This window comes from Sus scrofa, chromosome 1, assembly GCF_054392235.1.
Source record: "Sus scrofa isolate SSC_HxYL_T2T_F1_AM1 chromosome 1, Sscrofa_HxYL_maternal_Yorkshire_Landrace_v2.0, whole genome shotgun sequence".
NCBI classification, from domain to species: Eukaryota; Metazoa; Chordata; class Mammalia; order Artiodactyla; family Suidae; genus Sus; species Sus scrofa.
In genome coordinates this window covers 45,109,457-45,132,017 of record NC_139383.1, presented here as the reverse complement: position 1 = coordinate 45,132,017, position 22,561 = coordinate 45,109,457, and the positions used below count along the sequence as shown (strand labels likewise).

At 42.5% G+C, this 22,561-nt stretch overlaps 1 protein-coding gene, 2 long non-coding RNA genes and 1 pseudogene across 3 annotated transcripts in view; 3 read left to right on the top strand and 1 right to left on the bottom strand.

Moving 5' to 3' along the window:
• The window catches only part of LOC146406056 (uncharacterized), a 32,236-nt gene extending 27,907 nt beyond the window's left edge, over nucleotides 1-4,329 (top strand). The window contains exons 5-6 of the long non-coding RNA XR_014804988.1: nucleotides 1,053-1,101; nucleotides 4,040-4,329. This is a non-coding gene — a long non-coding RNA (uncharacterized LOC146406056). The remainder of the gene's footprint in view (nucleotides 1-1,052; nucleotides 1,102-4,039) is intronic.
• Nucleotides 1-22,561, bottom strand: part of PHF3 (PHD finger protein 3) — a 1,103,753-nt gene that overhangs the window by 165,820 nt on the left and 915,372 nt on the right. The window lies entirely within an intron of this gene.
• On the top strand, nucleotides 16,215-22,351 carry LOC102161201 (uncharacterized). Its single transcript, XR_002343275.2, has 2 exons — nucleotides 16,215-16,388; nucleotides 22,054-22,351. It is a non-coding gene; the product is annotated as an uncharacterized LOC102161201 (long non-coding RNA).
• On the top strand, nucleotides 19,957-20,470 carry LOC146406055 (glutaredoxin-1 pseudogene; annotated as a pseudogene).

Below are 22,561 nucleotides of genomic sequence, written 5' to 3'. Positions count from 1 at the left end.
TTTGTATGCTGTGGGTACAGCCAAAAAATAAATAAACAGAGGGAATTTGTTGGAAGGATTCAGGTACTCACAGTTTGGTGGAAGGGTTGGAGAGCCAGGCTTTGAAACCAACAAAGCCCATGTAACTTAGGAACTACAGGGATTGAAGATGACAAGAATGCGGTCTCATATAAAATTAGGCTTTAGATATTTTATGAGATTTTAGTAGTAACTGTGCCATCTGATCACAGAACTCCAGCTGACTACACAATGAAAGCTGCCCACCGTGCTGTTATCAGATACAATGAGTGATAAGTTTAGGTGGCATATCAGACAACTTATGACAAAAATGAAAGCTTGGCCTCTGCCTGAACTTGTCCAGAAAGTGTGAATAAATTCTGTGTACGTGGATCTTAAACTCTCATGTCTCCTGTCACTGTTTCACCACTGCCTCTCCCTGAACTCACTCCTAGGGGAGAGTTGGGGGTGGGGTGGGAGAGGGGATGATCCCTATGAATAAGTGACAGAAGAAGAGGCAATGTAGGCTTGGTTTACACACGAATTGTCACAATGTATGAGTGCTAGGGAAAGTGGGTTGCCATACATTACAGCCTTACCCAGAGATGAAAGGACCACAGAAGGAAGTCTAGGATCAGATTAGACACAAACATTGTTGTGGTGTTTTTTAACACTGTACCCTTTAACCCACTACACCAGGCCGGGGTCAAACCCACACACCCATAGCAATCTGAGCTGCTGCAATCAGATACTTAGGCCACTGATCAAGGCCAGGGATCCAACCCACATCTTCAAGGACACTATGTCAGGTTCTTAACCAACTGCACCACAGTGGGAACTCCCACATTATTTTTAATGGTTTTCAAGTACGCTTCTTCTCAGAGAGCATCTCTAACTTAACCATCTAGACAATAACTGGGCTAGCAATCAAAGATGCAAGCCTGTCTACAAAGAGACTGGAAAAGAAAACTCTCTTAGCCACAAGTCAGGAAATGATTCATTTTCTAACATGTCATCAAAATTTTTATTTCTTTTCTCTTAAATCTACCCAACAGGTTAAATTTGATTATTTCTCAAATACTACTGTCAACTCTGCCAAATAATGTAAGTACTTAAAGTGTTTCTCCCGCTCTTTGATGTGTGTGAAGCTGTTAAACAACTGGAAATGATAGGGATGGGGTAGGATTGTTACACAGGTAGTTGTAGAAGTCCCAGTAGGGAACCATAGATAGAGAAGGAAACCTAGGGAACTTTGGGAGATCACTTGTTTTTGTTTTTGTTTTTTCCTTTTTAGGGCTGTGCCTGCAGTATATGGGAGTTCCTGGGCTGGGGGTTGACTCAGAGCTGGAGCTGCTGGCCTACACTGTAGCCACAGTAACAACGGGCTCTGAGACACATCTGTAATCTATGCCACAGCTCACAGTAACACTGGATTCTTAATCCACTGAGCAAGGCCAGAGATTGAACCTGTATCCTTGTGGATACGAGTCAGGTTCTTAACCCACTGAGCCACAACAGGAACTGCTAAGGGAGACCCCTTACATTTAATAATCACTCAAGAAAGCCATCAGAATCTTGGAATGAAGCAGACTTACTTAACTATAAAACCATACACAAAAGCACAAGATATGCCTCGGGTCATTACATGAAAAATAAAATCAGGCCTGCATTCAACTTCAGCAATGAGGATTCTTAGAATCAAGGACAGAATTGATCCCGTCCTTGGATCAAAGATTTCTGAGACACCCCATGCCCATTTAAAATAATGAGAAAAAAAAAAAAGGAGGAAAAAAAATTAAAAAAAGAAAAAAAAGGAAAACAAATAAAATAATGAGAAGATTTCTGTTCTAAAGACAGAAGGAAAAGCATGGTAATATCATTCCCTGACCTCACTTTATAATGCTTGGTGGTGGTAGGGGGTCGGGGGCGGGGGGGATGTAAGATATTAATAAGGTAGAAAAAGCAAGTCATCAACAGGAACAAGGAAGCAACAGGGGAGTCAACAAGTGGGATGAAGTTACTATTCTGGATCATACAGGACAACGAGGAAGAGAAAGAAGCTGCGTCTATGGCGGGGACTGTCCAGGTGGTGATGTAGAAGAGAAATGAGGCATAGCTGATCTTATCATTTAGATGATATCATCCCTACTTTTCCCCATAATGTATGACAAGGCATTATCTCATCAAATCAGCTGATTGTGTCACCATTCAGAAATGGGCAGAGGAAGTTTATCCTGTGCCTCAGGTTGTGGCTCCCCAGTAAGAACCCGACTAGTATTCATGTGGATGCGGGTTCAATCCCTGGCCTCACTCAGCAGGTTAGGGATCTGGTGTGGCTGTGAGCTGTGGTGTAGGTCAAAGATGTGGCTTGGATCTGGCTGTGGCTGTGTCTGTGGCTGGCAGCTGCAGCTTTGATTCGACCCCTAGCCCAGGAAATTTCATATGCCTCAGGTGCAGCCCTAAAAAAAAAAAGAAAAAAAAAAAGGTTAAGGATATTGGACATCTGTAATTTGTGACTGCCCAGAATTTATTTCCCCTTTTTCACAACTCCACATTTATTTTAAAGGGATAATAATTGTATTATTATTATTATTATTATTATTATTATTATTATTATTTTGGATTCATCCTGGTGGACTTAGGCTCCAGGGCCCTTTATACTTTCTTAACCAAAATTTGAGGGTGTGATGGAAACTAGGTCAATCGGACACTTACTTATTCCTGGAATTTAAGTCTTGGGTCAAAGATTTTTAAAAAAGGGAAAATGGTAAGAATTTATCTAATCCAGGGGTGAGGTATTGGATCTTTGCCACCATGTCACTATTCTTGTCACCCCCTGATCCTGGACCACCAGGAATAACTTGGCTTTGCACAGTTCTAAGCCTAGTTTTCTAGACCTACTGCCCAATAATGAAGTCTGATATGTTTCAGTAAATTCCCTTTGTATAAAGAATGTATACATGTATGTGTAACTGGGTCACCATGCTGTACAGTAGAAAAAAAATTGTATTGGGGAAATAGCAATTAAAAAAAATTTCCTTTGTATAGATTAATCAGAGCCTCTTTCTGTTGTTTCTACCTATAGACTCATTCAGAAGGTGTACCTTACCAATTAGGCAGGTTAAAGTTGACTTTATTGCTCTAAATGGAACCATACCAAAAGTAATACCATACTTAATTATTAAAAAAGCCTGCAGAAAACATTTATTAATGATAAATGTAACAATTTTATATGGAAAAATATGTAATATTGGACAAAACTCCAGAAAATACATTGTAGTATTTATCTCATGGCAAAAATATGAAATAGATGACAGTTGATTTAAAAAAAATCTGACAGGAGTTCCTGTTGTGGTTCATCGGAAAAGAATCTGATGTTAGGATGCAGGTTCGATCCCTGGCTTTGGTCAGTGAGTTAAGGATCCCATGTTGCTGTGAGCTGTGGTGTAGGTTGCAGACACGGCTTGGATCTGGCGTGGCTGTGGCTGTGTCATAGTCCAGCAGCTACAGCTCTGATTCGACCTCTAGCCTGGGAACCTCCATATGCCATGAGCGGGGCCCTACAAGGACAAAAAACAAACAAACAAAAAAACCCCCAAAAAACCTGACATGATTAATTAGTTCATTGATTGCCCATTGGCAAATTAGAGTATAGGTCTTATTCCAGTTGGTATTTCCTCATTACTGCTTGTACTTCACTGTTTAAATCCTATGGAAGTTTTCTGGCTAGGTCTGTATTGTTAAAGAGAGAAGCATAAAATTTCAGGGCTATGGAACTTGGTTTGACTCAAATCTCTCAGAAGTGAGAATTATGCTGTGAGTTTAGTCAGATGGGATTTAACTGGACCCAAAGTTCAGGATTTATTTATTTTTCCCTTTGAAGCTTCAGCAACATTGATGACTTTTGTGTGGGAATAATGTCTTGATATATTGTATTTAAAAATGCGAAGTCCTGATTGCTTGTCACATTCTAGCTGTATCTTTACCCTAAAGGATCCTCATTCTCTTTATCAACAGAAAATATTGTCTTCTTTTTTTACAGGCATGTTTTTGAAGTGGAAATGTATTATTTGTATCCCATATCTGAATTTCAGTCTCACAGAAATTACATAAAACAGAAGAGAATGAATCATAGAATATCAAATACCATAACCTTTAGTACAGAAGGACTTTGAGAATTATTTCCCTAATAGGTAAGCAATTGGCATAAAGACAAGACTGAATGAAGTCTGCTGTGACAATTATACCTAGACCTAACTCTTCTTTTTCTCAGAAGAGCCGACACTTTCCAACACATAATCTCCATCTAAGGCAATAAGTTTCTGAAATCTTTCTTCTTGTCTTAAGGTGATGTCTCTCTTTGCATCTGATAAGACTGTGTGATTACAAATTTGTGACCTAGCCTGAACTCATCACAGAAAATTTAATCATGTTTCATTATTGACCTAATTCTCCATAGCCACTAGAATCTTCTTAAAAGATCCCCAAACAGAGGATCCCCCTTAAGAATGACCTTCTTAAAAATATGATTATGATGATACTTTTCTGTATTAGGAATTTTTTTTTTTGTCTTTCTAGGGCCACGCCCTCGGCATATGGAGATTCCTAGGCTGGGGGTCCCAGCCTATACCAGAGTCATGGGAATGCCAGATCCCAGCTTCGTCTGTGACCTACACCACGGCTCACGGCAACGCCAGATCCTTAACGCACTGAGCCACCGAGCAAGGCCAGAGATCAAACCCTAGTCCTCCAGCTGAAAATAATAGAAAAATCTAACAATTACTTAAACAGCATTTTATTTATATCACATTAGATGAAGTCTTGCAGCAGATTTCAAGGCTATCCAATGACTCACCATGCTCATCAAGGATGCATCTTTTTATATTTTTCTATTCAGCCATACATAGTATATTTGCTTCTTCATAATCTCAAAATCTGCTGATGTTCTTACCTGCCAGAATATAGTCTCACACCCAGCCCCAAACCAATCACTGGAGAAGGGGACAAGAATTACCATAATTGGTTAACATCAACTTCTACTATCTCTTGAGTAGCAGGGGAGAGGTTCCAAGAGAATCAACATGCCTTACCTAAAGGTTATCTGTGCTGATTACCAAAACACAATTAGAGGAGTTCCCGTCGTGGCGCAGTGGTTAACGAATCCGACTAGGAACCATGAGGTTGCGGGTTCGGTCCCTGCCCTTGCTCAGTGGGTTAACGATCCGGCATTGCCGTGAGCTGTGGTGTAGGTTGCAGACGCAGCTCAGATCCTGCGTTGCTGTGGCTCTGGCGTAGGCCGGTGGCTACAGCTCTGATTCAACCCCTAGCCTGGGAACCTCCATATGCCGCGGGAGCGGCCCAAGAAATAGCAACAACAACAACAACAACAAAAAAGACAAAAGACAAAACACAATTAGAGGAAAGAAAGGGAAAATGTTGTCCTGCCTGCAATGGAAGTCTTTTCACTCTTTGCTCATCTGGTTCCTTATTCTTGAGGTCTCTCTCTAAATACCATCTCTTCAAATAAGCCTTTCCTGACCACATAATCTCACATAGTTCCCATGTTCATTCTCAATCACAGAAAACTGCCCATGGCATTCTTCTCTCTCTCTCTCTTTTTTTTTTTTTTTTTTTTGGTCTTTTTGCTATTTCTTTGGGCCGCTCCCTCGGCATATGGAGGTTCCCAGGCTAGGGGTTGAATTGGAGCTGTAGCCACTGGCCTACGCCAGAGCCACAGCAACGCAGGATCTGAGCTGCGTCTGCAACCTACACCACAGCTCACGGCAATGCCGGATCGTTAACCCACTGAGCAAGGGCAGGGACCGAACCCGCAACCTCATGGTTCCTAGTCGGATTCGTTAACCACTGCGCCACTACGGGAACTCCGGCATTCTTCTCAGTTAGAAATAATGCATTCTGGAGTTTCCATCATGGCACAGCGGAAACCAATCCAACCAATCTGACTAGGAACCATGAGTAGCAGTCCGATCCCTGGCTTCTCTCAGTAGGTTAAGGATCTGGGGTTGCCACAAGCTGCTTCGTAGGTCACAGATGTGGGCTTGGATCCAGAGTAGCTGTGGCTGTGGAGCAGGCAGGCCGCTGCAGCTCCGATTTGACTCCTAGCCTGGGAACTTCCATATGCTGCAGGTATGGCTGTAAAAAAAAAAAAAAAAAAAGAAAAGAAAAAAGAAATGATGACTTCTTGGCTGCATTTATTTTGTTTATAATTTCAAATATATATTTAATATAAAATGCCACATAAAATATGGGCTAGTAATATAATAGCAATTAAATATGAATTTAATATATTAATTAAACTAACACTTACTATAAATATATTGAATATATACATATAAATATTTATACTTTCATATATTCTACATTTATTTTATTGTCTATCATCTCCTCTTTGCCCCTATCACTTCAAGAATGATACCCCATTTTGCCGCTAAGTCCAAATACAAGCCTCCATGCTACCCTGCCCACCTCTGGGACACTGTGAAGAGGGGGTCAGATAGATCATATTGCACAGAGTCTAAAGGGGTCCTGGAAGTGGAGACTTCTAACACCACCAAAGCCATGACCAGAGGTCTTGTAGGTGGTGTTCAGAGAGTCATCCATACGTGGGGTGATGGACTGGAAACTGCAGCAGCAATGATGAAGATTTTGGAGGCACCTGAAGCAGGAGGGAAATATATTTCCCTCAAAAGCCATGAAAAGAGAGGCCTGTTTCTCTGCAACCTTCCAAATCTACTGTGAGGATCAGGAGGATTTCAAAGGCCCGTAAAGTCCCACTCAGAGCAGCTGGACAGCTTTTCAGGGAACTAATGTTATGCAATATGATAACAATGTTGAGCTCTTATTATTTCCCAGGCATGTTTATTTCATGCTCACAACTCTGCAGACTAGGGGTTCTTCTTCTCCCCATTGTACAGGGTGTTGCACTGCGTTTCTTGTCTGGGGTACTTCAGTGGCTCAGTGGTAGGCCTGGGAGGGCTGGCACAGAATCCACTGACCACACTCTACTTTTTATTGTACTCTGGGTTTTTATAAAAATTCTCAAGTTTCTCTTCCAATGGGAGGCCACACGTGCCCATATATCAACATGAACATTATTATGATTCAAATGCTTAAAGGAGAATTCTGTGCATTATGGGTCATATATAAGGCATGGACAAATCACTAATTAAACTAGAACTGATTTATCTTTGCATGTGGCCGGAGGAATCCCGGAAAAAGCAAGTGCCCAAAGCAGTGCACTTAGCTTTTATGCTTCAAAAAGAAAATTCTTCTTCTTTCTTTTTTTTTTTTTTTGGCCGTGCCCACAGCATGTAGAAATTCCTGAGGCCAGGGATTGAACTCATGCCACATCAGTGACCAAAGCTGCTGCAGTGACAATGCCGGATCCTTAACCTATTGCTCCACAAGAGAACTCCCAAAAAGAAAATTCTTAAAAGAATGGAGGATATTGGAAAGACAATCTAAAGATGTTATGTTTAATGTGAATTTTTTTTTGTTAAATTATGTGTTTTCAGTAGGAGCAGACAATAAATAAAATGCATATATTAGAAGCAAGTCACAAATACAAAAAAAATTAATACATGTATTAAACTCAAGTGTACTGCTGCTATATGGTTTGCTTTCTACATCTGGCTGCCCTTACGATCTTGCCAATGTTCCTCAATCTGAAACACCCACTTTTCACTGTCTGGAAGAGTTTTCTGTAAAATTCCCCCCCCTTTTTTTTTTCTTTTTCCTTTTTAGGGCTGCACCTTAGGCATATGGAGGTTCCCAGCCTAGGGGTCTAATTGGAGCTGTAGCTGCCAGCCTACACCACAGCCACAGCAACACAGGATCTGAGCAGCATCTGCGACCTACACCACAGCTCCTGGCAATGCCAGATCCCCACCCACTGAGCAAGGCCAGGGATCGAACTCTCAACCTCATGGTTCCTAGTTGGATTCGTTTACCCTGCACCATAACAGGAACTCCCCCTGATTTTTTTTTTTAAGTATTGCATATTTTATTATTGTACATTGTATACTATACATTTGTATCACTAATATTTTGAGAATATAGTATTATGTGTTGCCTCATTGCTGATATTGACTGATCTGTTTGTTTATTTATTTACATTTTTTTTTGGCCATTCCTGTGGCATGTGGAAGTTCCTGGGCCAGTTCCTAACCTGTGCCATGGCGGCAACCATGGCAGTTGACAGTGGTGATCCTTAACATGCTGCGCCACAAGAGAGCTCTTAAAGTTCCCTGATTACTTCCTGTTTTCTTGCATTCACTGTTCATTTTAACTCCCATAAATGAGCCAGAGCAGTGGGAGGGGAGGAATCCCAGGAATACTCAGCTCCACTGTGTGCTTTTTCAACATTCCACTGTTATTGATAAGACTATAGGCATTGGGGATTGGGATTTTGTTCATTTCTGCAACACACCTTTGACTGAATGCCTACGACTTGCCAGACATTGTGTGGGTGAAGATCAGAGAACAAGGCTGACTCCAGACCCGGCTTGCATAGGGCTTTTATTCTGGTGAGACCAAATGGAAAATAAACCAGAAGTAGAGATAAGCCACAAGGGGTGGGTGCTCTGTTGCCAAACCCAATATAGGATGAGATAAAGAGGTCGGATGGGGGTGGAGGGGCCGGGGGAGCTTCAGCTCATGCTGCCAGATTGGGAAGGCTGCTCCAGCTGGATTTCCTTGAGCTGAACTCTGTCTGATGAGAAGGAGCCAGGTCAGACCTCTCAGTAGAGGAGAGACCAACACTGAGTCCCTAAAATCTGAGTCTCAGCATTTCTCTCTCCAAACCTAGGAACATAACTTTGTAGAACTGTGAAGAACAATAAGAGAATTTGTCAAATAATTTTGTCCATGGGAAAAGAATGTTCAGATTCAGTCACCGATGTAGAAAGTACATTAATTATCTCACTAAACACAAAATAGAAAAAAAGGCTATATAAAGTCTGCTGCTGTCATTGGTTTTTCTTGGTAAATTCCCTTCCCATCAACACTGTGGTCCCCAGGTCGGTCTTCTGTACCAGTCCTTTCTTAAGATGACTTCCTGGGAATGTTATGAACCCCACTTAAGCTGAATGTGGCAAAAACAGCACAACTGCAGAGTTCTTTTGTGGGGCAGCCAGTTGAGGATCCAGCATTGTCACTGCCATCTTGAGTCACTGCTGTAGGGCAGGTTCAGCCCCTGGCCCGGGAACTTCCCCATGCTGAGGGAATAATAATAATAATAATAATAATAATAATAATAATAATAATAATAGAAAAATAGCACCAGTGCTCCTTTTGCCTCTGTACTTTTCCATTTCAGCTTTCTCTCAGTGTTAGACAATGCTGTAATTTCCTAACATTCCAATCAAGAATTTTTGTTGTCACCCTTGAATCATTGTTCTTTGCTCTTAACATCCACGTGAACACTCAAAATACCCTTGGATCTTCCATGCAGGCAAGGACAGAACAAACTGTGTGAGTTCTTGATACGACCTCCTGCCTGGCTCTTGTTCAATTATCTCTATGTTTCATCTCTGAAGTGGGGATAATAATAGTACCTACCTCATAGGATTGTTGTGAAGAGTCGGGGTTACTCCTTCTAAGTACTTCAAATAGTAAGTACTCCATAAATGCTGCTACTTTTATAACCCATTTCCTGGCTCTCTCCATTCCTTCTCATCTATCTTATTTAGGCCTTTGCTATCTCACATAAGCTATTGCCACTCCCTTGCATAGGGCCAGTCCACACAGCCATATATAAAACTGTCTTAATTGGCTATAATTCCCTCATTCGTTCACTCTACAAATATCTATAAATCACTTACTATGAATGTGTCATTGTACTAGCTGCTATGGCAGAGTCCCAAAATAGAAAACATAGCCTGCCATTGGTAAAGATTGAGGAAAGGATTTATATATGTGTAAAATGCTCAAAAATAGGATGGATTGAATAGCCACATAAACTAATACAAGAGGAGTCATAAGGTATTACTGTGAGTTTCCCACTTAGCAAACCTCTGTGCAATCTTTTACTGCTTTAAAAATTTGCATGTGGAGTTCCCATTGTAGTGCAGCGGGTTAAGGGCCTGGTGTTGTCACCGCAGTGGCTTGAGTTGCTGCTATGGCTTAGCTTCTATCCCTGGGCCGGTAACTTCAACATGCTTTGGACAGGGTCAAAAATAACAACAACAACAAAACAAAAAGAAAGCGAACAAAAAAACCCAGGAAAATAAAATAAAACAAAACCCCCAAAAACAAAGAAATAAAAGAGAATGATTTAAAATATTTCAAATGCTATTTCTCTTTAGAAAATTGGATGGTGGGAGAAAAAAAAATTGGGTGGTGGGCTTTTCAATAATTGGTGGCATGCCAATTCTCAAATAACTTCAAATGTGAATCTATAATTAAAATCAGAAATCTGAACCGTAGAGGAGTGCTATGGCTCATTGGGTTAAGGATCCAGCATTGTCACGGGTGTGGCTTGGGTCGCTACTGTGGCACAGGTTCAAACCCTGGCCTGGGAACTTCCTGCATGCTGGGGGTGCAGCCAAAAAGAAAAAAGGAAAGAAAAGAGAAAAAGAAATTTGAACCATAAGAAAATATGTTCCACTATTCCACTATTTTTATCTTCATTTCTTTGAATCTTTTACTCTTCCATTGCTTCCATATGGAGTACACATATATGCATATGTATTCTGCTAACTGTACATATTTTACACTGAGACTTAGTGAATATATAAGACTTGTAATGATAAACTGTTATAGGCTGTTGCTTTGGGGTAAATAGAAGGATCCAAGGATCCAAGGATCCTTCTATTTCCCTGCTCCAAGGGAGCCTGAGCTGTGATGACTCATCTTTTCCATTGTTGGACATGAAATTGGCCTCAGAAAGCAATTTTAGTTTTACAAAGCAAAGTTTATAGAACTTCTGAAATCATTCCCAGGAGCCACTTGAAAATGAATCATCAAAGAACTGATACCTGAATCAGAAGGAATTAGCCTTCCTCGGCTCAGACACGTCAGGCCAGCAGCTCCTGATCAGAGGGCAGAAGGGATGGCTCGGGGCCCTTGTCACCCTGCAGGCCAAGTCCGAGGAGTGGGCTCCTCAAGGCCAGGGTAGCCACCACATGACATCTCGAGCAGACAGTGCCTCCATGTTCAGGGGGATGGCTTGAAAACTTTCATACCTGGATTAAATGCCAGAAACTGTTACTCAAGTGAAAACCTGCAGAGTCCCATAGAGGTGCCAATGCCAAACAACCAGGGTTGAAATTTCAGGAACACTTCTCCCATCTAACCTGGGGAGCTGGGGGAAAGAGGGGAAAAAAGGGCTTTAGAGCCTATATGCTAAGCCAGACAATTGATTGCATTTTGTTCAACTTGGGTATGAAACCTGTGCTTTTTGAAATCATTGCTTTCTACATGTTTGCATTTTCCTTACTTCCCCTTAGTTTTCTAATGAAAACACTTTTTATTTTAAACCCACAGAGACTCCTTTTGACCTCACTCTCCCCAGAGTGATTTCTCTTGAAGCAACGAATCAAAGCAGATATTCAGGGGAAAATAATGAATGCATTCGGTATATTCTCTCATCAAAAGTAGAGGAGCTGACGAAGGGTTTGGGGGAGGAAAGAGGAGACCATTAATTAGACAACAGAGGGATGTTAATTGAAAACCAAAGGGTTCACTTCTGTAAACATGACCCAGAGAGGACTACTCTGTAAACACATGATGTTCAAAGACAAGTCAGCACTTCAGAAAAAAATGACTCTTCTTGTCTTTGTGAGATGGATCCTTAAGCCCACATAGCTTCAAACATCTTTAAAAGTGTAATCATTTCTCAGAAGTACTCAGCCTGAAGTGTGATTTTAAAGTTGTATGTATTTTTGCCTTTTTAGGGCTGCACCCATGGCATATGGAGGTTCCCAGGCTAGGGGTCAAATCAGAGCTGTAGCTGCCGGCCTATGCCACAGTCACAGCAATGCCAGATGCCAGCTGCCTCTCTGACCTACACCACTGAGTGAGGCCAGGAATCGAACTGTGTCCTCACCGATACTAGTCAGATTTTTTTCTACTGAGCCACGATGGGAACTCCTCAAGTTGTATTTAGATGTAAAACTCAAGCCACTACATCTCTGTGTTTACTGAACTTTTCGTAGAGGTGTATTTACTGGGCCACTCACTGATAAGGCCTTCCCTGAGGACGTTCAGTGCCCTGAAAAGATTTGCTGCTTCTGTGGGGTCCCGGTGAATCTTCAGGACTGTTACTGCAGCCCTCCTTCCTCAGCAGACCCTGGGCAAACCCATTAGCATTAAAAAAGAAGCAAAGTTCCTGGGGAACAGAGTGAGATAATACTGTGTCCTTTGATGTATGAACCCTGTCAGAACTGTCTACCTTGATGCTGAGCTCACACATGGCTTAAAACTTACGCACCACCAGTTAATCACACAATTGTTGAGAGATGCAAAGTTACCATATAATTACTGTTGTGTTCAAAGGAATTAGCATGTAGTTACTATGAACATGTTCTATTTTGTGGAAACGATGCAATTACCTTGTCCCAAGCTAATAAGTTAGAGGTGACATAAGCTCATACACCAGCTGCCTGCAAGGAGGGGATGGCTGGCAACACATTTACTAAGATCACTTTGTCTTTTGTCTTTTTAGGACTGCACCCACAGCATATGGAGGTTCCCAGGCTAGGGGTCTAATCGGAGCTGCAGTTGCCAGCCTTCGCCACAGCCATGGCAACGAGGGATCTGAGCCGCCTCTGCGACCACAGTTCACAGCAACACTGGATCCTAAACCCACTGAGCAAGGTCAGGGATCGATCGAACCCATGTCCTCATGGACCCTCGTCAGATTCGTTAACCACTAAGCCACGATGGGAACTCCATTACTACGATCACTTTGAACTTAACAGGCCCATTTTCAATGCAGAAATAGGTGTCTCCCTGCTTTAGGGAAGTTATGCACATGCCCACATTTACTAAATAGATATTGTAGGAAGTTTAAACATATTTGGTTATGGAGGAGAAGGTGAGGCCGAATGAGGGAAAAGAGTGAGAGGATGTTAAATCATTCGACACTAATTTGGAGTTGAAATGGAATGGCAATAAAACACAGTCTTTTACCGTGAGTCCACACTTGCACACAACACTTGTAGAAATGCAGATTATGGGCGATCCCTTGGGAACATATCTGCTGAGTTAGGAAGGAATCCCTGTACTGTGCCTGGGAAGTTCTTCCTTATTTATGATGCGTTAAAAGACTCTAACTCCTCTTTTATGTCTTCTGGTCATTCAGATTTTAAGAATAATAATTGGTCTAGATTTGGATGAAAAAGAGGAAAACTTTCTCAAATCCATTGTTTCTTTTTTATTTTTACTTTTTTTTGTTTTTTGTTTTTTGGCCACACCCACAGTATGTGAAAATTCCTGGGCCAGGTGTCAAATCCGAGCTGCAGTTGCAGCTGTGGCAAAACCGGATCTTTAACTCGATGGACCATAGGGAAACTCCTGGACTCTTTTAAAATTTAGGTTGGATGTGCTTTGAGGAGAAGACCTAGTGCCTCCTGCTTAAGTAATAACTAACTGCTAGTTGGTAGTGCAGTTAGGTATGAGTTGCTAGTTAATAGTGCCAGCCCTGCAGTGGACCCAGCGGGCTGGGGGTCTTGTTGGACTCTCAGTTCACAGCCAGGGGCACACCTTTAGAGCATTCCTGTCAGAGAAGTGGATGGTGTGCTCCATCATGTAACAGAGTTCCAACTCTGGTTGGGGTGTGGTTAAATGTTAGGCTCCATGACTGGAAGGAAGGATTTTCTTCCCCTGTATCTTCAGCTTGACTAGAAATCATAACAGTTGTACACCTTATCTTAACATCTGCCAGCAGCCTAAGAAGTGGTCCCTTAGCTTGCAGAGGTAGAAATCATACCATTTTTTTTTTAATTTTCTTATGCTGAAGTATAGCTGATTTACAATGTTGTGTTAGTTTCAGGTATACAGCAAAGTGATTCAGTTATAAGTGTAATTTTCAGATTCTTTTCCCATATAGGTTATTAAAGAATAGTGAATAGAGTTCCCTGTGCTATGCAGTAGGTCCTTGTTGATTATCTATTTCATATACACTAGTGGGTATCTGTTAACCCCAAATTCCTAATTTATCCCTCTCCCCAACCTTTCCCCTTTGGTAACCATAAATTTGTTTTCTTAGTTTGTGAGGGAATCATACCTTCTTATTTGGAAACAGCCCCTCTTTCTTAACTCTCCTACAACTACCCATACTCTCAACCTCACACAGATACCAGTGAAAGCGGATGGGAAGGCTGTAGGATTGTTGTCTAACTGGAAGAGAGACAGAGGCAGTTTGCTCTACAGGCATCAGTGAACCAGTGCTCCCAAGCAGCTGTGGAAAGACTTCAAACCAAATACTTTATGTTTGATCAAATCTTCTGTACATGTGTTGGAGTAATTTTCTTTTCCTATATTAACAGAATACATTCAAAAGAGTAAAGTGTCACTTCACGGTTTTTCACTGAAGTAAGACCCAGTGACCAGTCTATGAGCAAAAGGGACTGTAGGACAGATAGCATTTTCTTGATTTTTTTTTATATTTTAAAAGAATATATGGACTTAATTAGTTTTTGAGTTAAAAAGAGATCCTTGTCCTGACTATTTAGGCATACCTACAGCAGAACTTTCAATTGTATAAATATGGCAAATAAAGCTCTACCTTTAACAGAATGTAATTAGTGAATAACCTATGTGAAAAATTAATTTTGTAGGGCAAGAGTATTCATTTAGGTTTAACTGTTCTAGGAATTGATTTTATAACCTATTTTCACTCCTGAGTTTGTGATGTTTTAAAAATGATCCAAAGATGTATGCTTTTTTGTTTAGTTGTCTATCACTATTATCTCAATGATTTTTAGCAAAAAGTTAAATATAATTTTACTCATTTGGGTATGTGCTGCGTTTACATGCTGTCTTCTCCTGGTTCAAAATTGAAAGAGAAAATTTATCTTCAAGGAGTTCCTGCTGTGGCACATAAAATAAACTACCAGCCTTCCCCTGTCTCCGCTGCTGCCAGAAAGAACCATTCTTTGTTTACTGGTGTCTGTGTAACCCTTTCTCTTACTGCATGATAACCTACCAGCTTGCTATGGAGGGCTAGTAATTATAAAACTGCACTAACTCTTTGAGCACAGTGATGGTTTAGAACTGTGTTTTGAGGAATATGAGGTTTGAGATTGCCCAGAGGCCAAGTTGGGCCAGAATCTAACTTATGGTGTTTGTCTTTGTTTTTGCTTTTTTATAGGGCTGCACCCAAGGCATTTGGAAGTTCCCAGGCTAGGGGTTGAATCAGAGCTATGGCTGCCGGCCTACACCACAGCCACAGCAACACAGGGTCTGAGCCATGTCTGCAACCTACACCATAGCTCATGGCAATGCTGAATCCCTGACTCCCTGAATGAGGCCAGGGATCAAACCTGCGTCCTCATGGATGCTAGTCAGATTCGATTCCACTGCACCACAGCGGGAACTCCCTAACTCAGGGAGATGGAGGGAAAGGGGCTGAGGAGAAGTCTCTGCTCATGACAGCATCACCTCCACCTCATCTCTGAGAGAGTCATAGTGCTTCCATCTGTTTTATGTAATGAAGCTGCATACAGGATTCTCCTTGAGATATAGGATGCACTACTAAAAAAGTTTGAAGCCTGGGTTCATGATTATACAAAATAATAATTTTAAGAAAGATTTACCTTCTGGAGTCAATGCAAGAAGACAAGCTTGAGTTCTCCTAACACCCAGGCTAACTTTTGAGTCATCAAAGCAAAACATATGAAGAGGTAGTGTTGAAAGATAATCCTGGCATATCTGGATGCCTTCCGAGCAAAGAGCATTGACAGCTTTCTTCAGGGAGATTTGCACATCCAGGCAGGGAGCAGATTTGCTCATGCTCCAGGAGAATGAAGCTAGTTTCCCTCCCTCCTTGGAGATAGTCCATGGTGATAAAAATAATATCGCCCTCTGAGTCAGAAGGCAGATTTATTTCCTGATCAGGGTAATAAAGATTATATCTCTCTCTGTAGGAGTGGATGGACAGGTTTACTAGCAGCTCCTTTAATAGACTGGGGTTTTTCTAAACGTGAATTGCTTGCTATGACGCAACTATCATAACTCTGAATGCAGTGTCTATCTGGGCCTACTTTTGCATCCTGGGCATGAAACTTGAGGGGCAGGAGGAACCAAAGTGAAGATGAAGCTCATGCCCTCTGCTCTGCCAAGTGTCACAAACTGTACAAATCCTGTGGGCTCATTGTCTTCCTATTGGCTGCATCCACAGGGTCTGGCAAGCGGTCCCAGCAGGACAGGTAAGACCTTCTCAAACTAGGAGTACCTTGCTTGTGAGGTCAATTCCCACTCTAACCTATCCTTTTCACTTTAGTCATGTGATAGACTTTAGTAAGAGGAGGAGATGTTGAAGTTTTATTGCATGTAGGAGTCACCTGGTGGAGCTCCTGCTATGGTGCAGTGGGTTAAGGATCTGACGTTGCCACAGCTGCCATGAGGTCACAGCGGCAACCCAGATTTGCTCCCTGGCCTGGGAACTTCCATATGCCAAGTATGTGGCTGAAAAAGAAAGAAGAAAGAAGGAAAGAAAGAAAGAAGGAAAGAAAGATAAACAAAGAACTACTTGGAGTTCCAATTGTGGTTCAGTGGTAATGAACCTGGCTAGTGTTCATGAGGATGAAGTTTCAATCCCTGGCCTGCTCAGTGGGCCAGGGATCTGGCCTTGCTATAAGCTGTGGTTTAGGTCACAGACATGGCTCGGATCCTTTGTTCCTGTGGCTGTGGCGTAGGCTGGAGCTGTAGCTCTGATTTGACCCCTAGCCTGGGAAACTCTACATGCTGTGGGTGCAACCCTAAAAAGACAAAAAGAAAAAGAAGATGGAGGAGGAGGGGGAGGGGGAGGGGGAGGGGGAGGAGGAGGAGGAGGAGGAGGGGGAGGAGGAGGAGAAAGAGGAGGAGGAGGAGGAGGAGAAGAAGGAGAAGAAGGAGAAGAAGGAGGAGGAGGAGGAGGAGGAGGAGAAGGAGAAGGAGAAGGAGAAGGAGAAGGAGAAGGAGAAGAAGAAGAAGAAGAAGAAGAAGAAGGAAGAACCCCCTTGAGGGCCTGTTGCAAAACTAGACTACCGGTTCCATCCCCAGGGAGTCATATTCAGTGGGCTTGGGATAGCCAGGCTGCCTGCTAAAGGTCACACAGTAAGAAACAAGATTTTAAAAGACCAAAGTTCCCAAACTGGGGTCGAATCGGAGCTACTGCTGCCAGACTACACCACAGCCACAGTCACACAAGGTCCAAGCCACGTCTGCGACCTACACCACAACTCACAGCAACACCAGATCCTTAACCCATAGAGTGAGGCCAGGGATCAAACCTGCGTCCTCACGGATGCTAGTCGGGTTTGTTAACCACTGAGCCACAACGGGAACTCCCCCAAAGAACCATCCTAACCCAAGTTAGGATTCAGGCTTCTTTTATACTAAAAAGAGAGGAGGTGTGGCTTGTTGTAAACTTCTTGGTGCCTGAAGTTTACAGGCACCTGGCAGCTGTCCATATAGGTCTGGTCACAATGTTCTTATAAACTTCCAACAAGACATGTTATTCTCTATTCTGCATCTTTTTATCTCTGTATGAATGGAAAGGTGTTATACCTTTAAAGGTCAGAGCCTTGAGAAAAGGCTATCCTGTACATTTCAGGCTCTAGGCAACATTCTTTTACAAAGGTGCAGAGCTATCATGACTAAGCACAGGCAACAGAGCACAAAGGTTAGAACTAAAGGAATGGGAGTTCCCACTGTGAAACAGTGGGTTAAGGATTTGACGTAGGTCACCAGTGGGACTGGGATTCGATCCCTGACCTGGGAACTTCCAAATATCTTGGGTGGGGCAAAAGCACTAAAGGAATAGATCCAATATGGAGTTGGGTTTATGCTTCTCTATTACAGTATTACTGACAACTGGTCTAGGAGTGATTCACCTTGGGGCCTAGTCATTCTTCAATACCATGTCTTGGGAGTAAATTGTCTTTTAGTATGTGCCTAAGTATAGAATGCTGGTTTGTGTGCCAATCTGAATTTAGACTAAGCCTGTCCACTTGCCAAAATATTGAAAGCACTCCTGTAAGTCCATCTAGTCCCTCTATTTCTATGCCCTCAATTACTTCTATATCTTGGCGGTCTTCTGGAATTTTCTATGTGGGCCAATGGTCATTGGTTTCAGGGTGAACTTGTGGTATGTAAATTAATTTTAACACCTATTTAGCTAACCTTGAAACCTAGTTAGTTGCGTGTTATGGGCTGAAATGTGTCCCCCCCAATCCCAAATTCATATTATGAATTTTGAAGCCCTACTGCTAGTACTTCAGAATGTGACTCTATTTGGAGATAAAGTCTTTACAGAGGTAATTAACTTAAAATGAGATCATTAGGGTCATTGGGGCCCACCCTTATCCAACTGGTATCCTTATAAGAAGAGGAAATTTGGACACAGACATATCAGAAGAGCATGTGAAGTCAGGGAGAAGATGAATATCTCCATGGCCAGGAGAGGAGCCTCAGAAGAAACCAACCCTGCTGATGCCCTCAGCATCTGGGGGCTAAGAATGGGAGTGTTTTATAGAGAATGGTCCTCCTCTCTGAGGAGGTTACTTTCATGAAGAGTCTGCATGAAATGGAGAAGGCACTCATGTGCTACCCGGGAGTCATGTGCCTTCAAGGAGGGACTTTCAGTCTGTGCTGGAGACCTGTCACCAGAAAGTCTTCGGAACTTTCCAGATGGCCTCTCAAGGTTGCATCCTTCCTGAGGGTGGACTATAAGTAACTCATCAAAGTAGGGATATAAAAGCCCAAACAAGACCTACTTGACAGGGGATTTCTGGTTCAGAGTCTCCCCCTGGGGCTGGCTGAGGTGGCTAACCCTGCCTCATATCCTTTCCCTCCTTTCCACAACTGATTCCAAGAATACCTCTCATAAATACTAGTGATCAGAAGTCTGTTTCAGAGTGAGCTTCCTAGAGAAGCCAACTTGTGGTTGGGAAGGAGCCCTGTGGACTTGAAGGAAGAGCATTTCCTTGTAAGTGGAAGGCCATTGGACCACTACCCACATGGTAATAACGTGGCTATAGAAAGAAGGGACAGAACAGAGTTGCTTGGGTTTGTGTGGCCATCCCAAGGGGACCAGCTAAGGGTGGTACAGAGCTGGTCTAAGGAAGGTATTAGGTAGGAGCTTCCTCATAGGAGGTAGTCAGAAACTTCCCAGAGAGGAATAAGTCAAAAAAAGAGACATAGATGGAGGTTTTTCTGATTCTGAAGTAGGGTGTAAATTCAACATGCTTCTTTGATCTTCTAGGACTCTGAGGCATGGGCTTTCTCCCACTGAAAAATTGTTAGGATGCTCCCAATCTCAAGGATGTGCTCCACCAGCCTTCAAGTTCAGATTCCATATCTCAGCTCCAGCTTTCTACAAGCCTCCCCTCCCCCTTCTCTCTTCTTCCGCTTTCCTCTTCCTCCTCCCTCTTCCTCTCCTCTTCTCGCCCTTCCTCCTCTTTCTCCTCCTCCTCCCCCTCTGATTCTTTCTCCTCTTCCTTTCTTTAGCTGCAATCTTCTCACATATTTTCACTTTCATATTGAAGACTCTCAGAGAAGAAAACAGCTATGTCCAGCTTAGGACACCAATTGATCTATTGGGACTTCAAAACTGTGAGTTATAAAGAGATTATGGAACTTAATCATGGAAAATAAGCAATATCCCCTCAACCTCATCTTCCTAAATACAAAAGAAAGCACAAGGCCTTGAAACAAGCTCAAGGAGAAGATGCTTATAGAACTCAATTTTCCTCACAAAGGGAAATCATTTCAAAATTAGGTCCTCATTTTATTTATATAGGACACAGGAAAGAAGGTATTCATGACAATGAAATTGAGGTTTTACACCAAAGCATACCTGCAATTGAGGTTTCCTCTCTGGGAGGCAGCGACCTGTCAGCATGGCTCAAGCATTTGTGAGCAGCAAAATCCAGCCTGGGAAAGTGGTAGTGATCATCAAGCCACCTGCCCTACTGCAGAAGGAGTCGGGACCTTCTCTGCCACTTGCCCTTCATACAAGGGCTTTTGGAATTTGTCGACATCACAGCCACCAGTGACACCAGCAAGATTCAAGACTATTTGAAACAGCTCATGGGAACCAGAATGGTACCTTGGGTAAAGAGTGCATAGGTGGATGCACCCATTTAGTGAGCATGCACAAGAGATGCGAGCTGTTGACTCACCTGAAGCAGACTGGAGCTGTGAGATAATTACAGAGCCGACCCCAGGCAGATATCCTCCTCGAGAGCTATAATAATGACAGATAATGACAGCACGTTCTGGTGGATGGACCTGGTGCTACATTCACCCAGCTGCAGCAATTGTTTACTTAAAATTCTGAAACATGGGAGTTCCCATTGTGGCTCAGTGGAAATGAATCTGACTAGCATTCATGAGGACACAGGTTCAATCCCTGGCCTTGCTCAGTGGGTTAAGAATCGGTGTTGCTGTGAGCTGTGCTGTAGGTTGCAGAAGCGGCTTGGATCCTGCAGTGCTGTAGCCGTGGCATAGGCCAGGGGCTATAGCTCCGATTTGACCCCTAGCATGGGAAGCTCCATATGCTGCAGGTGAGGCCCTAAAAAGACAAAAAATAAATAAAACTAACTAACTAACTAACTAAATAAATAAATAAATTCGGAAACATGTTAACCCAAATATTGGAGAGGGGGATTTTGGGGTGCAAAACCAGCTTTTTCTTCTTCTGACTCAGTATTAAAAGTGAATCTACTTGCCCCAAACAGGTCTGAGAATTTTGATGGATGTCTTGGGTTTCTTGTGGATTGGTCCTTTTGGTCCAAAAGCCCATGAGAAGTTATGGCTTGGGATTCGCTATTGACCCCAAATATGTTCCTTACGCACATGCTAGGCATGTGTTCTTCCTAACTGCTCTTCATGTGCCAGGGCTCCTCCATGTCTCTGCCAGTGTTTCTCAGTTAAGTTTATCCCAGGCCCACTCATGTGAATATATAGTTGGGTTTCTGCTACTGCCTGAAAATTATTTTGTTGAGTTTGACTTTATAGAACTTGTGTTATGAAATTAATAGGTAGTTTCAATGTGCCTTTCACACTTCATGTGTCTCCCTGGCCTCCATCCCCACCCTACCTCATCCTACTTTGAGAATCAACTGCTGTGAACCAGTGTCCTTGACAACTTACAGAACTCATAGGAAATGTTCTACAATGCTGTGAAGGGTCTGAGCACCCAATTTGAGGAAGTGAAGCAAGGCTGATCTTCATTTGGTGCTACAGGGGTCAGACTTATAAGAGCAGGTGCTGTGGTCTTGTGGTCTTGATGGTCATCCAGGGCATCCTGAATAGGTGTGTGTTAATTGGTTTAGATTTAAATGTTATCATAGAAAAGGTGTAACCCCCTCCCCCAAGAATATGTCTGTGAAAGTAGTCAAATTTGGGAAAAACTGTTCTAAATGATTTTCTCTCTGTCCTCCCCCCTACCCCACTCTATGAAAACTTAAGAATTCTTTATTGTGCAGTTTGTTCTAGAATTACAGGGTCAAGTTAATTCCTTTCCACAGTCTCTAGTCTGAATGGTTAATTTCTTTTCTAATAAAGAAGTACCCATGGGGTGTGTGGAGGAGCGGGGGGGGGGGGGGGGGGGGGAAGAAAATGAAATTGAGCAGGGCCCTGTGGGGATCATGGGCACAAAAACATTTCTCTGTCCCCCATATCTTGTGTGTAGGAAATAGGCCTCATTTAGCCTCCATAAGTTCCTTTCCTGAGTTCCAAAGGGCAGGTTCAGACAGTTGCTAATTGGGAAGGGAGGGGATGCAGAGACAAGGGAGGAACATTCAAGAAACAATAGTGCAGCCTTGGGGCAGGGTCCCGGTTCCTTCTCAAGGAACATACATAACAATATCTCTGAGTTCTCTACAGAACTAAAACACCCAACAAATGGAAGATGCTAACTACCTGATGAAGCTTTCCTCAATTCAGAAAGAAGAAGAAACACCAGACCCAGTCCTGGAGGCCGCTAAACATCAACTTTGGAGAAGAATGCAAGCTTGCACCTACCCTGATCCTTAGCCCTATTTTCCCTTAGCCCTATTTTCTACTCCCAAACTATAAAACCAGCTCCTATTCTCTCCCAAAGGAGGACACAGTCTTTAGAGCTTTAGCCTGCTGTGGCCTCCTTTGCCTGACAAAGCAATAAAAGCTATTTTTTTTCTCCTTGGCCCAAAACTCTCTCTCTGTGTTTCTATTCAGCACCAGCAGACAGAAGCCACATTTTGGCAACTGGACTAAGTTTAAGTTCTTGAGTATTTAGAATAGAGTTAACTATGATCATCTGTGTGACTAGAATGAGCCATCCATGGGGGTGATGAGGCAGCACTTTCAGCTCAGGATGATTTTTGTCTCTTTGTCCCTTAGAACAATTTTTTCT